This window comes from Stegastes partitus, unplaced genomic scaffold (genome assembly GCF_000690725.1).
Source record: "Stegastes partitus isolate 25-593 unplaced genomic scaffold, Stegastes_partitus-1.0.2 Scaffold881, whole genome shotgun sequence".
Taxonomy (NCBI): domain Eukaryota; kingdom Metazoa; phylum Chordata; class Actinopteri; family Pomacentridae; genus Stegastes; species Stegastes partitus.
Window position 1 is genome coordinate 86,864 of NW_007578612.1, and position 6,118 is coordinate 92,981.

A 6,118-nucleotide genomic window follows, 5' to 3' on the forward strand; every position below is an offset into this window, starting at 1 on the left:
GTAAACGTGAACATGAAGTGAAGATAGAATAGTTTAGCCATAGTTTAATTTATCAATTAAGAAGCACACAGTGCCAGTTTACAGACGAACACCTACACAGTGTTTGAAGACTTGGCTGGACATTGTCTAACTTGCCAAAGTTTTTATGTGAGTTTATTTTGTCTTTTCATAAACTCCCAGACTGACTCCAAAATGTTGATTTCAGGGCTCTGCAGGGGTCTGATGCAGGACTACATGTTCTTCTTCTAGCAGAAGCAACGTTTTTATGACTCTGGCTTCACGATTGGGAGAGTTGAGGTTGAGTTCTTCCCAGAGAGAATCAACCCGTCATGGTAGGAACTGATTCAAAGAAAACACAAGTGAGAGAGACGGAGATTGGGCATTAGAACAGTGGGAATCCTGACTCTGGTCTAATGAGTCCAAATGTAAAAGAAAAAAAAAAGGTTACAGCTGAAGATGCAAAGAAGGTGAACTAGTTTCATCACATAATTCCATCTGGTGTGAGCTCACCGTGATCATCATTTAAAGAGTTCATTTGCAAAAAAACAGATAACTCCATTTTTGTAGATTTTCAGAAAACTTCTGTTTTTGTTGTTTGCTTGAGATAATATTAATCAAACTGAAGTCGAGTGGATTTGACTCAGTAGAAATGACAAAAATAGAGAGAACTTAAGTTTGATTGGTATTGTCTGAGGTAGACGATGGAGAAGTGGGTTTTCTGAAGGTTTGTGAAGATGGAAATGAACTCTTCATTTGTCTTCCAGCAGGTCAATAAGCTGAAACGTGGCTCCGGACTCTTTGAGCAAAAAGCAGAGTGACGGAATGATGTAGCAGATCCTAAATGTGGATCTGAACCCAGTGGAGATGATCAGCATGTGTGGAATGTCCTCCAGGATTGTGGAAAAGAATAGAATGAAGAAGAATAGAATAATACTTTATTTATCCCAGTCTGGGAAATTACTGCAGCTGGGAAAAGCTCCAGGTGATGACCTCATGAAGATGGTTGGAGTGTGAAGAGTGTGCAAAACTGTTTTTAAAGCCGACGGTGCTGAAAAAAATGTAAAAAATGAAGTTGTTTTTGCTCAAATAGTTTAATTTGTGTTATTTCATAGTTTTGATGTCCTTAGTTTTGTGTTTTCCTTTTCTTTCTTTTTTTTTTATAAAAACAGAGAAAAATGAATTGGGTGTTTCCAGATGTTTGACTTATCTGTATATTTTATTCGGCAATAATGGGCAACTTCCAAATTTAAGTGTGACGTTTTGTATGTTTATACCTCAGAATGCTTTAGTTTGTCTCACTCTGCACAACAGCCTTCATGTTTGAGCTTCGCTGTTGAAGCTCCAGGTTATGAACTTGACGGTTTCACAGGTCGTCGCTGCATCAACACTCCTGATGTCGTGAACTCTGCGTGTCAGAAGCAGCAGCTTTCAGTGCGTAGTTCTGTCGACAGCAGCTGTTTAAGCAGGTATTAGAGAAGCCCGGTGGGACTGCAGCTTAAAACACTGATCGATTGATGGCACATGATGTAAACAGACACACGACAAAAGCCTCTTCACGTGTGGAGTCTCGTGGTGATCGATGGCTGCTTTATAAAACGATCAGTCCTTTTGTTGAGCAGCGTTGGCAGACTGTTATCCTAAAATCAAATGGTACCAAAGGGCCTTTTTTTCTACTTCAATATTGTCTTTACATCTGCATGTATCCATCCATCCATTATCTGTAATTAAAGTCTTTCTCTTATCTTAAGTTAAAGCAAGTTAAACGGCACAGTTTTCTGTTTTCAGCCTTTTGTTCCCTGCAGACTGATGATTTGTGATCTTTCTGATGAGGAGTCTCGTTTGTTGTCATTTCGTAATACTTACTTTTTTTTTTATCCAGCTTGTCTTTCTGCAGTTTTTCCTTCAATTTCTCACGGTTTTGTTTGTTTTGTTCTGTTTCTTGATTGCAGTTGTAGTTGCTCAGAATATTTAGTTGCGTAGAAAACTCAGATTAAAGCCTGACGTTGGCAGCTTATGAGGCGGGACGTTTCCAACAGTTAAATAACACAAAGACCACAAACACAAACGCTGGATGTGTGCAGAATGAGACAATGCAACATGTAATCTGAGTTTTGGGTCATTGTTTGCTGCACAATCAACCCCTGACCGACTGACCTCTCTTCCATTGTTAATGACCTTCTTCTTGCCGTCACACAGCCTCTGTCCAGCAGTGATGCGTCGGAGGTTGTTTTTTCTGTTGCAACGCTGTCCTTGTTCAGAGAAATGGTTCACAAACAATCAATACGAGGTGGAACATCTGTAGGAACTTTCTCCATCAGCTTTTAGGGTTTAATTTACTTCCAGTGCTGCAGAAAACCTTGAGGCTGTTAACTAATCAGTTGATCTGTGGACAGGTTTTCTGAAATTTACGTTACTCACTTCTGACCACCTACATTTTGTTTGGTACTATCTCAGGTCATTTGCTGGACTTTCTTATGCAGCTTAACTGCATTCTAAATTATGTTTTGAAGGAAATGTTCATTTAAAACGTGCCACAAACATGTTTCTACATTTCTTTGCCGTGTAATTTATAGTTTGACTGTCGCTCCTTTTCAGAACAGATGGGACCAAATGGTGGGTTTGTCATCCTGGTAAATGGAGGAGGGATTAAAGGGTAATATTTTAACCTTAACGTGACATTTTTCGAAACCCTAACTGAGTAGTTTAAACTTTGAACAAGCTCCTAAGATGTAAAAGTGCCAAACAAAGTGGGATATTTCCCTAAATTTAACCACACAGAGCAGGAAAATCAAAAGTAAGCAATGTCAGAAAAAGGAAATTAATTCTCAGACTAATGGTTTCTTGTTACACTTTATGTTCCCTTCAAAACTTCATTGAGAATGTAGTTCCATTTTATAGAAAGGTGTTACAGCCTCATGGTGTTTGTGCTGTTTTGTTATCTGGACGTGTGACCAGATGACCTGTGAAGGTCCAGCTGAAGACGGTGCTCCAGAACCACACCTGCCAGACATCAGTGATGATTGCCCTGAAGCTGCCGACCTACTCTCAGCCTTGTTCTTCCTGCCTCCAGTCACGTCTGATTGGACCACCACTCCTCCAGCTCAGCAATCACCACACCTGGCTATAAAAGCCACCAGCAACCTTTCAGTTGTTATTTTGTGGAGACTGGGTTGGAGCACAACAGATCACAGAGCCACCAGATGGCCTCACTGTAGGACTCATGGGTTCAGATTGTTCCTTTATTTCATCCCCTGTCTGTATAATGCATCCACTCTTTGGATTTCCCCAAGCGTCCTCACATATCAACGTGGCGTTTACTGCCAGCTGACTAACGTCATTGTTTCTGCCGTCACGTATCGTGTCACAAACTGTTTGGCTGCTTGTAAGCATCGACCCCCGTAGACGTCTCCTTTTCTATCGACCCAACACAAACATGTGGATAGTGGATAGTCCCAGTCTAAGTAGCTCTGGAGAGCCGGGATGCACCAGACAGAAACACCTTGGCTGGTTTCCAGCAGAGTAAAGTGATTGACTATGGACACGCTGACAAATGCACTGCGCTGGTTTGGGACGAGACTGGAATGACCAGTGGCAGCGGTGGATGCTGGGATAAATAATCCCCACCGACAGCAGAGCTTTTTGTCTGAATGAAACATCTGTGACCTTTCTGTATTTTATAAGGCGGTTCTTTTCATTCCCCCAGAGTCGCTCATGATTGCAATGTGTCATAATGCAACATTAGCTTTAATATAATCCACTGTGACTGTTGGAAAAAGTGGTGAGAAAACACTATGATTCTTTTCATCTTTGCTCCTAATGTGCTGACGCTGCTGCTATAAAGGGAATTATTTATCGCTCCAAAAGGAAAAGGACATTATTGAGACACTGAGTGGATTCATCCAGCAAAGTTTGTAGTGAAGCGGGAACACTTTAGGAGCTTTGAGTGAAGAATTTACAGCAGTCAAGGTCTTTCTGTGGCCACACCACAACTTGAAAACTGTGATATTATCAGTTTAAACTCTGTGTTCATTGCTGAATATCTTCCAGCTGTATGTCTGAATGGATGCTGAAGAAACTATCAAAGTTGTTCCAGACTGACCTTCACGTCTTACAGTAATGATGGACCGCTGTTTCTCTTTGCTTTGTTGACTTGTTCTTGCCATAATATGGATCAGGACAGTAGCTGAAGGGGGATATGTGTGCTGTATTACTCCAACAGAACTCAAATGATGGAAGAAACTCCACCGGTTGACTTTTGACTCACCTGTTAACCGGAAACCATTCAAGCTGACTACAAAAGTCCATATTGGGGTAGATTTTTACCCCTAAATGAGTCGGGGTATCCATACATTTAACTGCCTCTGTATAAAATGTCTGTGTCTCAACAAGAGATGCAAACAGCATCTGAATAACGCTCCATTCCAGGACACGAGGTAACACTGATGGCGTTAATGCGGCGGGCCCAGCTGCAGCCGTTTCATCAATTACGAGGATGAAATGGAGATGAAATGGGCTGACATGACACATTTTCATGAGCGAAACACTGAGTGTGTCGCAGCAGCAGCAGACGAACACATCTAAGCTGGACGATTCTGCAGGTGATGTTCAAGGACTTTAACATCAATTAAACACAACAATAAACCCGCAGACAGGCACTAATTATGTGGTTATGGGCACCTGACAGGAGGTGGGACGTGTTGAGCTGCAAGTGAACCATCAGGATGATGGTGGAAGAGCAGGAAAAATGGGCAGCGTAGGGATTCATGACCGGGTAACGTCCCCAACCTGGCAGGTGTTGTCCTGGTAATGGGTGGAGTGGTGACGGGGTCACGAGTGTCCAAGACGTTTCATAAAAGGCTGGTCTAAGGTCACAGAGGGGTTAATTGAACACAGACTGTGAAAAAGCTACAAGAGCAACATGCCAGTGAAGTAATGTGTAGAAAACAGTTGGAAGAAATACATCCATTGTTTTGATGTTTAGAGTTGTTTTGATGCTGGAGGTTTATACCTGCTTAAAAAACAAAATCTGTTTGTGGCGTCACATTAGGAGCCAAACTAGGTCCAGAGTAACAAGAAGAAAACATCTCTGGACCATCACTGGTTTTCTTTTTTTTAATCATAAACTATGAATATTTAAAATGGTTTGTGTTAAATTTTAGATTAACATATCAAATACCTTCTTGGGTGATTTTTTTATTGCGCACTAACCCACTTTTTGTAAAGTTTTTCTCACATTGAAATTTGAAGCTTCATTTGAGCCACAACGTGTCAGCAACTATTAAAGATGAAAGTCTGAAATGTTCACTGTTGTTTCTCATCACGTCATTGATTCAGATTCTGCAATATCAGACAAGTAGATCAAATAGTCTCTGATCATGGGTTTATTGTGGGATCGTGAGGTGAATGTGACAAAAAATTTAGGGTGTCGTTACAACCCCGTGAGCTACGAGATGAGGGGAGTAACAAGAGTAACACAAAACCTGGGCTAAAGGGACCAGGACACTGATTGTTCAACAAAAAGTCAGGTTTATTTTACAAACCAAGGAAAACAAGAACTAGAGCGAGCTTCCTGGAAACAAAGCCGATCCTACGATCACCAAACAGCACAACAACCACACGCGTCGGGTTAAGCCAACACCACAAACACCACATAGCTGTCTGCCGATTTGTCCCACGATGATCAGGTTGGTTTGGCTTTTCAACCGTCTGGTGATGAGAGCAGAGCAGCTGCACCTGGCCACGCCTTCTGGGCATCACCTGAACGGGATTTACACAAACGACACCGATATTTGGCACCAAAGGGCCGTAACAGTCGTCATGAAGAGTCTCATCTTTGAGTGTATTAACAAAAAAAGTTTTAAAAAGATGCAAAAGTCAACAGATGATGTTACGATATGGTGATATTTTCTGAACCATGTGTAGCTGCATGTTCCAAAAATACAAAACAAACAAAACATATAAAATAGTTTTTAATATGAAATACTTGGTCACAGAAAAGGCTAATTTGTTTACTATCACACTTACTGACTTTACAGACTTACTGAAGGAGATGCTTGAAGGTAAACTGCTATAAATAAACATGTTCTCACACTTTAACTTTCTGTGACTTTGGTCCCGG